The 11,415-nt window shown below is 30.8% G+C and overlaps 1 protein-coding gene across 1 annotated transcript in view; it reads right to left on the reverse strand.

Annotated features, from left to right (window-relative positions):
• LOC101237115 (huntingtin) overlaps positions 1-11,415 on the reverse strand; it is a 108,662-nt gene that overhangs the window by 14,977 nt on the left and 82,270 nt on the right. The window lies entirely within an intron of this gene.

The raw sequence follows: 11,415 nt of genomic DNA on the forward strand, positions 1-11,415 counted from the left end.
TTTAAGTTATTATTGGAAATCCTTTGATAGATTTTATTTGCTATTAAAAATACATTAACAAGAACTTTTCTTGAAAACATAGTTTCCCAACTTTCATGATTTTCACAAACAAATTTGCTTTTTGGTGTGTATTTATGTAACAGATATGTTGATGATTTAATTACTGGAATTGATAGAGATGAAATTTCATTATCAATTAAATCCAAAATAGCAAATACACTCCAAACAAATTCTGCAAGCTGTGTGGATGGAGCAAATAGTTCATTAAGTATTGTTGAGAAAGCACGAAGATCTGGCAATATTTTACTCCCAGAAGTTCATATGCTCCTTATTTAAATGATGACATAACAAAATTCTTTCTGAATTTGAAACTTCTCTTAAACTTACAGAAAATCTTCCTCCACTCATTTGACTGTATTGTAAGAAACGCCTCTCAATTGGATCACTTTGTAAACAAGTTGTCATCACATAATCATATTCATCATTCAGGAGTTCCTCAACAACCAGTGTTTGAGAACATAAGGTATTTACAAATGCTGATACAGTTTGAGTTGTGAGGGTGAATGCAGGTGAAAGAGACCACTGATCAATCCAATGATACTTTACCAGCCAGAGCTTGGTAAAATATCATTCTCTTGTCTTCTAATTCAACAACATTGCCAATAATACTAGGTGAAAATCTTTGTTTAGAATTAGCAATTGTCCACCAAGTGTTTCAAAATGGTTAAACAACTTGAAACATCTTTTCGATCTGGATAATAACTTTTTAAAGCTGCAATTGTAGTTTCATATATAATTGCTAATGTTAGTGACACACTTTGTTTATTATTTCCATGATGTAAAACCTCATATGTGAGCTTTAGAGCTTTTCTGTATTAACCTTTTAATCCATTATCATAATGGTAAATCTTGAATAAATCATTCCAACTAATAATCCTGGTGGACAATCAATATTAATATTTACATTATGGTACTTAAAATGGAAAAGCAAATTTTTTTCCATTTAATAAGTTATTTCTAAAGTTTTTGACTAAATGCACACTATCATAAAATAAATGTCTTTTTTCCATGATTCTGTGGGTGAATAATAAACTATTTTGATTCAGACTTGAACATTGTAACTAATGATAAGAATACATTAAAATTAGTGAATGTTTGTCACTATACCACACATAGTGAACCCAGCACCTATTAGATTTTTAAGGTTGTCAGTTATTTTTTGTGATTTTCTAGAGAATGTGACTTCTGGAATTACATCAAAAGAAACAATAAAAGAAATAAATTATTTTAGTCCTATTATCATGAATTATTAAATGATTAGGGCTGATAGGGTCGAGACCGGGTTTGATAAACCATAGGTGGGGCCGGGATTATGGCTGGATCTGCTGAAATCTTGGTAAACCCTATAAATGAAATATTTCATCTTGGATTGAAATTCGCATTATGTTTATAAATATATATGTATATAGTTCTATAGATTGTTGCATTTGGGAGTACAGAAGGAACAAAATGATTCTTATGCCAACAAATACGTCACTTTTAATTACTTTTGACTTTCGTCCAACATTTGCGTGTTGTCAGAAAGTTAAAACCATTAATTTAATTACAAATTAATCATTTTTAAAAAAAAAACGCAAAAACGCAAATTTAATTGACGAGAATGTTTTTAAAAACATTCTAAATGTTTTCAAAACATTCTGAAATTTTTAATAATATAAACAATGTTTTTATTTTTATTTTTTTTAATAAAATGTTTTTATTTTTATTTATTTTTACTGTAAATCTTGCATGGAGTGTTGCTACATCGACTATCTTATAGCCTGACTCGCAATGGAGTGCTGCTACATCGACTATCTTATAGCTTGACTCGCAAGGGAGTGCTGCTATATCGACTGAGGGTTTGGTTGGGGCAGGCAGTCTATCAAGGAATAAATAAAAAAATTCCGGTCTTGCATTTTAATTTTTACATTTTGTCAACAAAATACAGAAAAACTTTCTGACAACCAGTTAGGGGTTATATATATATATATATATATATATATATATATATATATATATATATATATATATATATATATATATATATATATATATATATATTATGTTAGTGTATTCTACAAATAGAGTGCTCAATATTCTTAAAGAACAGAGCAACAATAAATCAGTAAAAACACTTATCTAATTTTTAGTTGTCTTCAACAGCATGTTTCTCCATCAGTAGGTTCGTGCCGTTGAAGATTACTAAAAATTAGATAATTGTTTTTACTAATTTATATATATATATATATATAAATTAGTAAAATATATATATATATATATATATATATATATATATATATATATATATATATATATATATATATATATATATATATATATATATATTATCGAAGGAAAAACAACTTTTTCTATGGTACTTTAAATTTCATGCCTATATGTCAATCGTCAGCCATTAAATACAAAATACTAGCCAAAATATACTTTTTCTTTGTAGTCAGGTTTATTTGACCACACGGTGGCTCAAAAACAATGTTCTTCATCAATAACTGATTGTTCATGGGGCAGATGGATTTGTTGACACAGTTGCACGTTTTTCCCTCAACTTTACCTTGGCTATATAATATCCTGTGATTGTGAGAACTAATGATGGACTAGATGTTGGCATACATGAGTAGCTTATTTAATGGTATTTCGATTAAATATCTTGCATTTGTGGCCAACTGGAAAGTGCAGGTCTACTATGTTCAAAAAATAACTGCTTATTTTTGTTGCAACATTGGCGCTAAAAGGTGGATTGTACCAGATTATGTTTCGCTTGTGATTTTTGAATGGGATCGGCTTTTTATTTGAATGGTAAGCGAATTTACAGATAAACCTGATTTAAATAATGCATCTTGAAAAGGAGTGCTTAAAAACGGATTGTTTAAAAATATTTTCGTTAGAAGAATTGGTTGACAATCTTAGTTCAATAGTTTGAGAAAGACTTTTTGGTATGCTGGAGGATGGTTAGAGTCAACATTTATATAACTGATGGAATTACCAGGCTTGCAGTAAGGTTGGAAAGAACTGTTATTAAGATTTATTGTTAAGTCCAGATAATTAACAATTTTAAAATTACAGCTGATGGATATAAGAAGATCATTATTTTTAAAAATTTTCACAAAGTGCTTTTTAATCTTTTCCATTTGTTGGCCGCTCTGGTTCTTAAACACTGCTAGACCATCATCTCTATACAATACGAATTCATCTTTATTGTAAGACAGCGATAATTGAAACAAAATAAATATTCACAAACTTCTGCGCCATCAAAGGCTCCCATGGTGACATCAAATAAACCTCCACTTTTTTAAATCCAGGCTTCACCATTGTTAAATAACAATGATTTCCTGGCGTGATGTATTAACTTTTTTTCATTTTGTTTTATAATTAAGTATTTTTCAGCAAAGGCTATAGCATTGTTCAGTAAATTTTCATTAATTGAAGGATAAAAATCAGTTATATCTAAAATTAAAAATTTGTATTGATGTTTTTCTTTAATACTTTGAAACCAATCTATAACGTTCTGTAAGTTTAACCATTGATTGATGCAAATCTTTTTTCTAAGATCACTATTTATTTTTGATAGAATAACTAAAGAAATTATTCCTACTTCGTTTTTTGCAGGATTTAATAGCCGAACTGTGGGGTTATTTAAAAAATTATCCTTGTGGTCTTTTAGAGCGATTCATTTCTGTTAAAAACATCATGATTAGTTAAAAGGTGTTTACTTTCAATATTTATTTGATCTTTCAGATTTTGGTCAGCCTTTTTAAATGTAGATGTAACGGCATTCTTAAGGAGGTGGTTATACTCTTCTTTGGAAATTCTGAACATATTGGAGGTTTTGTCGGCTTGAGATAAAGTTTTATGTGATTTGCGCAAAGATTTTATATCGCTAGAAAGCTTTTCTTGACACTTGTTGTTCACTTTACGAAATTTAATATTTTTAACTAGATTAATTAAATCATTTTCAAACATTTCTTTTATATGAGGAGGACATTTTGCCGATTTAATGCCATAGTTTTAGGGTTTGGATGAATTGGTTTTGTCAGAAAGTTTATTAAGAAAGAATAAAGCTTTCTACCTCATTCTTTTTATGAGTGCTTCAGTGTTCTCCAGTTACTGTAATAAGAATTCTTTTTCCGATAGAATAGGAATATTTTAGACTGAGTAATTAAAGTTTATTTTCTCCATTGTGTGGACGACTTGGAGTAGAGTGCTCAACTAATTGGAGTATATATATTGATATTTAAGGCTGTTTTGTATTATAATAATAAAACAAAACTCATAGTTGTAAAAAAGTGCTCCATATTAAAAAGATATTTCAAATTGAGCGATATACATGTATGAAAAGCGATATACATGTATGAGCGATATACATGTAAAAAAGTGCTCAATATTAAAAAGATATTTCAAATAGAGCGATATACATGTATATAAATTAATGAAGAAAAAACAACTTTTTTTTATGGTACTTTAAGTTTTATACAGCAATAATCAGCCATTGAATACAAAATCAAAAACACCTGCTAAAAATTACAAAATACTGTGTAGTGGGATCTTTGTGTCGCTAAAAGACATACTTGATGGCAACCAAAGAAAAAACAAAATATCACCGGTGTCAAAAAAAGATAAAAGGAATTTATTCTTGTGCCTGCATTGTGAAATCTAATTTTGTTTATTTAACAAGTTTTCACCTTTATATGTTAAAATAAGGAATTTTTTGTATGAGCAAAATTTGCAAATTTTTGACAAGGAGACTAGCCTGGTAATTCCATCAGTTATATAAATGCTGAATCTAACCACCCTCCTAGCATACTAAAAAGTCTTCCTCAAACTATCGAACTAAGATTGTCAACTAATTCTTCTAACAAAATTATTTTTAAACAATCCATTCCTCCTTATCAAGATGCATTATTCAAATCAGGTTTACCTTCAAATTTGCTTACCATTCAAATAAAAAACCGATCCCATTCAAAAATCACAAGCAAAACATAATCTGGTACAACCCACCTTTCAGTATCAATGTTGCAACAAAAATAGGTGGTTGTTTTTTGAACATAGTAGACCTGCACTTTCTGGTTGGCCAAAAACTAAGGGGTAAACAGATTCTATCTGTTGACCAGCCTCGCACCCCTTCTTCATCTATTAGGCTGGAGCAGATGTATTTTTAATACATTGTTTCCAGTATAGGATGTTGAATGCGGGATCTTCTTCACTCAATGCATGGGTTTTGCTTGTGTTTCTGTTTTCATGACTAGGCAACTCATTCTATTATCTCCTAATGAGGGTACAGCTCTCAAACTCAGTTTTATGGTTCTGAGGCAGGCTGGTAGTCAGGTTTCCCGAACTCTGTGGTAGCTCTCAGAGAGGCTGATTCCATCAACAGCTGAAAAATATTAAAGTATTAACAGTGCCATGTTGTGCATGGATGGTGTCCCTGTTTGTACTTTTGGTGTTCTTTAGCAAATTTAAAAATAAATAAAGTACCAAAAACTATAAAACACAAAAAACCATCATTATCACCAAATTCTCTAAACTTATCATTCACTAATATTCGTGGTCTTCGAAGTAACTTTCCTTCTGTTGAGTCTTATCTCTTGCAAAGTTCACCAGACCTACTTGCTCTTTGTGAGACTAATTTAAGTTCAGCTGTCTCATCTTGCGATCTTAGTGTTGATGGTTATCTTCCTTTGATTCGTAAAGACTCCAATAGTCACATGCTTGGCATGGGCATTTACATTCATAAGAATTCACCCATTTGTTGTGAAACTAGGTTTGAATCATCAGACTATTCTTTTATGTGCTTTCATTTAGCACCACTTCACTCTATCGCCTTTCTCTTTGTTCTATATCACTCTCCTTCATCTCAAGACGGCACTCTTTTTGATGTTATTTCTGATCATATAGACTAAGCCCTCTCTCTTCATCCATCAGCCTATATTGCTGTTGTTGGTGACTTTAATGCTCATCACACTGAATGGTTTGGCTCTAGTGTCAGTGACTCTGGAGGCATTAAAGCCCACAACTTTTGTCTTTCTCAATCCCTAACTCAAATAGTTAACTTTCCAACTCGCTTTCCAGACAACCCGAATCATTTACCTTCTCGACTCGACTTATGTCTTGTTTCTGACTCTAATCAGTACTCAGTTTCTCCACATTTACCCTTAGGTGCTTCTGATCACAGTTTTTTCTCTCTACAACCAAAATCGTATTCTTCTTCATCACCTGAATCCCCCTAATATCATACCTCTTACAACTACCTCAAAGCTGACTGGAATTTTTTCCGTGATGGCCCTTGAGTAGAAATCTTTCGTATTCCTGTCGACAAATGTGCTTCTTACATAACTTCATGGATTCAGGCTGGCATAGAATCTTTTGTTCCCTCTCGACAATTCCAGGTCAAACCTCACTCTCCTCCATGGTTTTCCTCACATTGTGCTGCTGTGCTTGCCAATCGAAACTGTTACTTCCATATCTATCAGCAAAACAATTCTCCAGAAAACAGTCGCCAGTTTATTACTTCTAGAAACCATTGTAAAAAGGTTTTGTCTAACACCATAGCCTGCTATTCTCAGGTCATGAAATCTTGTATCTCATCTCAAAAATTAGGCTCTTGTGACTTCTGGAGAATCTTTAATAGTATTAATAATAGGGGCAAATCTGTAATTCCACCTCTCTTGTATGGTTCAGACTTTGTCACCTCACCTAAAGACAAAGCAAAATTGTTTGCTAAAAACTTTTCATCAATATCATCTCTTGATTCCAATAGTTGCTTTCTACCTGACATTGCCAACAAACAAGTTGATCTATTGCTTGATATTCGTATCATTCCAGCGTCTGTATCTAAAGCGATTTCCTGCTTAGACTCTTCTATAGCTTGTGGCCTGGACAACATACCTGTAATAGTCTTGCAGAAGTGTTCTCCGGAGCTGTCGTCTATACTCTCAAACCTATTCAACAAGTGCTTATCAGAGTCAAAAAATCTGGAGAGTGATCTGATTCGTCTAACTACCATCCCATTAGTTCTCTTTCTATCATAAGCAAGGTTTTTGAATCTTTAATTAACAAACAATTTCTCACCTTGAATCTAATAATTTACTTTCTGACCATCTGGATTGGATTTCTGACCATCTGGATTCTGATCATCTGACATATGGATTTTGATCTTCTCGTTCTATAGCTGATTTGCTAACAGTAATAACCAATAGGTTTTATCGTGCATTAGATAAAGGTGGAGAGGTTAAGGCCATCGCTCTTGAGATTTCAAAAGCTTTTGATAAAGTTTGGCATGCTAGTCTTCTCCATAAGCTTTCTTCTTATGGTGTATCTGGCAACATCTTTAAAATTATTGAATCCTTCCTTTCCAATCATAGTATAAAAGTTATCCTTGATGGACAGCACTCTTCTTCTTATTTTATAACTTTATGGTTCCTCAAAGTTCTATCTTTGGCCCTATACTCTTTTTTAATTTATATTAACGATATGCTCACATCTAAGGTGGCATTGTTTGCTGATGATACTACCATTTATTCTTGTCATGATAAGAAGCCAACACTCTCTGATTGCTTGGAGGGGACATTTGAGCTTGAAAAGAATCTCACTTCTGCTACAGCATGGGGCTCACAGTGGCTGGTAAACTTCAATACAGATAAAACTCAATTTTTTTCAGCCAAATGTTATTGCAATAATTTAGATCTTCCTACATTTATGAACAGTAATGTACTTGATGAGTCAACACTCTTCATCTTCTAGGATTAACTCTTACTTCTGATTTCTCTTGGAAACCATATATCAAATCCGTTGCAAAATTAACATCTGCTAAGGTTGCATCTCTTTATCAAGCTCGACACTTTCTTACTTTGGATTCTATTCTCTATCTCTATAAATCTCAAATCCGGCCTTGTATGGAATAGTGTTGCCATATCTGGGCCGGATCTTCAAATGATGTCCTTTCCCTTTTGGACAAGGTGCAAAAACTCATTGTAAACATAGTTGGACCTGCTCTTGCAGCCAACTTCCAACCATTTTCATATCGTCGTAATGTTGCTTCTCTTTCTCTTTTCTTCAAATACTATAATGGGCACTGCTCTAAAGAGCTAGTGTCTCTTGTGCCATCTACTAAAATTCATTCTCGTGTTACTTGTCATTCAATTAAGTCTCATCCTTTTTCTGTGACTGTTCCTAAGTGCTCCAAAAACTCTTATTCGTTTAGTTTTTTTCCTCGAATATCAGTTCTTTGGAATTCGCTTCCTTCATCTTGCTTTCTTGATTCATATAATTTGCAATCCTTAAAGTGATCTGTCAATCGTTATCTTGCTCTACAATCTTCATCTTTTCTCTTCCAGTAACTTTGAAATTTAATTAGTGGTTGCTTGCAGCCTTGTTGGAAGCGAAGATGTTTAAAAAAAAAAAAAAAAAATTTGCAAGATATTTAACTGACTATTAAACTAAGCTACTCATGTATGCCAAACATTGAGTCCATCATTAGTTTGCACAATCACAGGATATTATATAGCCAAGGTAAATATGTGGGAAAAACGTGCAACTGTGTCAACAAATCCATCTGCCCCATGAACAATCAGTGCTTAATAAATAAAATCTGAATGGAAAGTACTTGCAAATTGAGTCATCAAACATCACTAAAAGAAAACGTATTTATAACCGACACTTTTCCTCCAGTAAAACAAATTTTTGGCAAGAAATCAGGCTTGCCAATAAAGGATAATTTAATGATTTTATCTCTGAGACATTAGCAAACCAATTGAATAATCATTTCCAAAATGTTTGGAGCAATAAAAAACAACATAACCTCTCGTTTTTCATCAACTGCCAAGCAGACCTACCTATTACCCCCATTTTTACCATTAATAACATTCTGAACCAACTCAACAAATTAAAGACAGGATCATCAGGACCTGATGATCCTGTCTTTCTCTCCCCAATTTTACTCAAATCTGCTCGCTTAGAAATTGCTCCATCACTCTATATCCTATTTAACCACCTCATAGAAAACAGTTACTTCCCTGGTCAATGGAAATCAGCAAACATAACACCAATTCCTAAAATCTGAAACCCGCTATCTTCCAATGACTATCATCCAATTGCTGTTACGCCTGCATTATGCAAATTTTCAAAACGCATTGTCACCAAATTTATTGTCCATCACACCAAGCACTTCTAGGTCTCAAACAAACCATTATATTCAAGTTATAGAGGATTGGAGTCATGCTAAAGATAATAATAAATCAATTTTTGCGATATTCTTTGATTTTGCAAAAGCATTTGATCTTGTTGATCATGAAAAGTTGCTACTACAGTTGGTGAATATTCTACCTAACTGGCTCACATCTTGGATCGCAGCTTACTTATCTAATTGTTGCCAGAGAGTAAAAACAAGTGATCACACCACTGATTGAAAATATATACAAGCAGGAGTACTTCAGGGTAGTGTTCTTGGCCCAATCTTGTTCATTCTCTTTATTTCTGATATATATATATACACAATTTAGTATTAAAGAAATTGACTTGACTACAGGTTTGTGAAAGTTTGGGCATATTATTTTTTCTTTGCATATTATTTTTTAAGACATAAACAAAAATAATTCAAAAATATTTTTTTTATTTCAAAATTATTTTTAGTTTTTATTTTTTTCTAAATTTAAATTATACAAGCAAAACTGCAAAAAACCATTTAGAATTATATTTTTAAAAATTGTTAGCTTTTGCAAAGAAAATTTGTTAAGAAAAATTTATTAAACTAAATTTTTTTTGTTTAAAACGAAAAAATTTTTTTTTTTAAAATTACACTGATAAACAAATAAAATTTTATTGTGCATATCTTGTTAACTAGGTGGTTTTTTAAAACAAATTAAATATGCTGATTTCAAATATGCAAACCATTTTTCACCATCACGTCAAGTTATTTATTTGGGTTCAAGTCAAGTAAAAATATTTGGGTTCAAATCTTTAGTATTTAAGGTAAAGTCCCTAATATTGTCGAAAAAAAAGTTATTCAAAAGTATGTCAACCTGGGTCTCAAAAGAAGCGCATTTTCATAGAGATTTTAGAAAAGATAAATATTTTTACTTGAAATTTATTGACAAAAAAAATTATGTGAAAAAATGCAAAAGACTTTTAAAAAAATTTTAACAAAATGTTTCTCAGCAATAATACAAAAAGTACTTATTTTTATTACAAAGAAATACCATTTTAAAAATCTCTATGAAAATACGCCTCTGACATACTTTTGAATAACTTTTTTTTCGACAATATTAGGGACTTTACCTTAAATACTAAAGATTTGAACCCAAATATCTTTACAACTTGACGTGATGGTGAAAAATGGTTTGCATATTTGAAATCAGCATATTTAATTTGTTTTAAAAAACCACCTAGTTAACAAGATATGCACAATAAAATTTTATTTGTTTATCAGTGTTATCTCATCAACCTACCCTTCTATCGACTATCTTAAACCTGCTGCTGCAAAGAAGTGCCAATACATGACTGAGAGTAAATATATTTTTGTTAGTATATTGCCCTATAAAGGTAGGAAATACCACTAACAATTTGTCATCTAAATATTCTATAGTAGATACATATATATATATATATATATATATATATATATATATATATATATATATATATATATATATATATATATATATATATGTATATATATATATATATATATATATATATATATATATATATATATATATAGGGGAGAGTAGGGCACCATGAAACATTGTAAATGTGGAGACATCTTAAGTGTTGTGACGACCACTTTTATATAGTTAAACAGCTACTACTAGAGCTATGTTTTGAGCCATTTTTTTTCATAGTTTTCACTAGATTTTTATTATATCAATTATATCATGGCCTGTGAGAGGTTGAAATTTGTGTTTTTTTGATGACAATATATATATTTATATATATATATATATATATATATATATATATATATATATATATATATATATATATATATATATATATATATATATATACACTACAGGCCAAAAGTTTCCGGACACTTGATATTTTTTATATAAAAAGCTAAAATCTATCCTGTATCATTAAATTAACCAATAAAATTAATTTATAATACTTAAACTTACTAATTTTAAGTGTTTATGTAAGTTTGAGGTCAGTAATTGGGTATTACTGACCTCAAACTTAAATAAGTAAGTTTTTTTTTTTTATTGTTTATTTTAACTTGATATATAGCGTTACATTACTCTTAAGAGTTTGGTCTTGTTAAAGTTATTTATTTGTTGAAACATGAAGTAAATATTTATAATATAATGATAGCCGACTAAAATGATTAAGAATGTTTAGTTTTGTTTAGTTTTCATTTGGTATTAATGA

The sequence above is a fragment of the Hydra vulgaris genome, chromosome 03 (assembly GCF_038396675.1).
Source record: "Hydra vulgaris chromosome 03, alternate assembly HydraT2T_AEP".
NCBI classification, from domain to species: Eukaryota; Metazoa; Cnidaria; class Hydrozoa; order Anthoathecata; family Hydridae; genus Hydra; species Hydra vulgaris.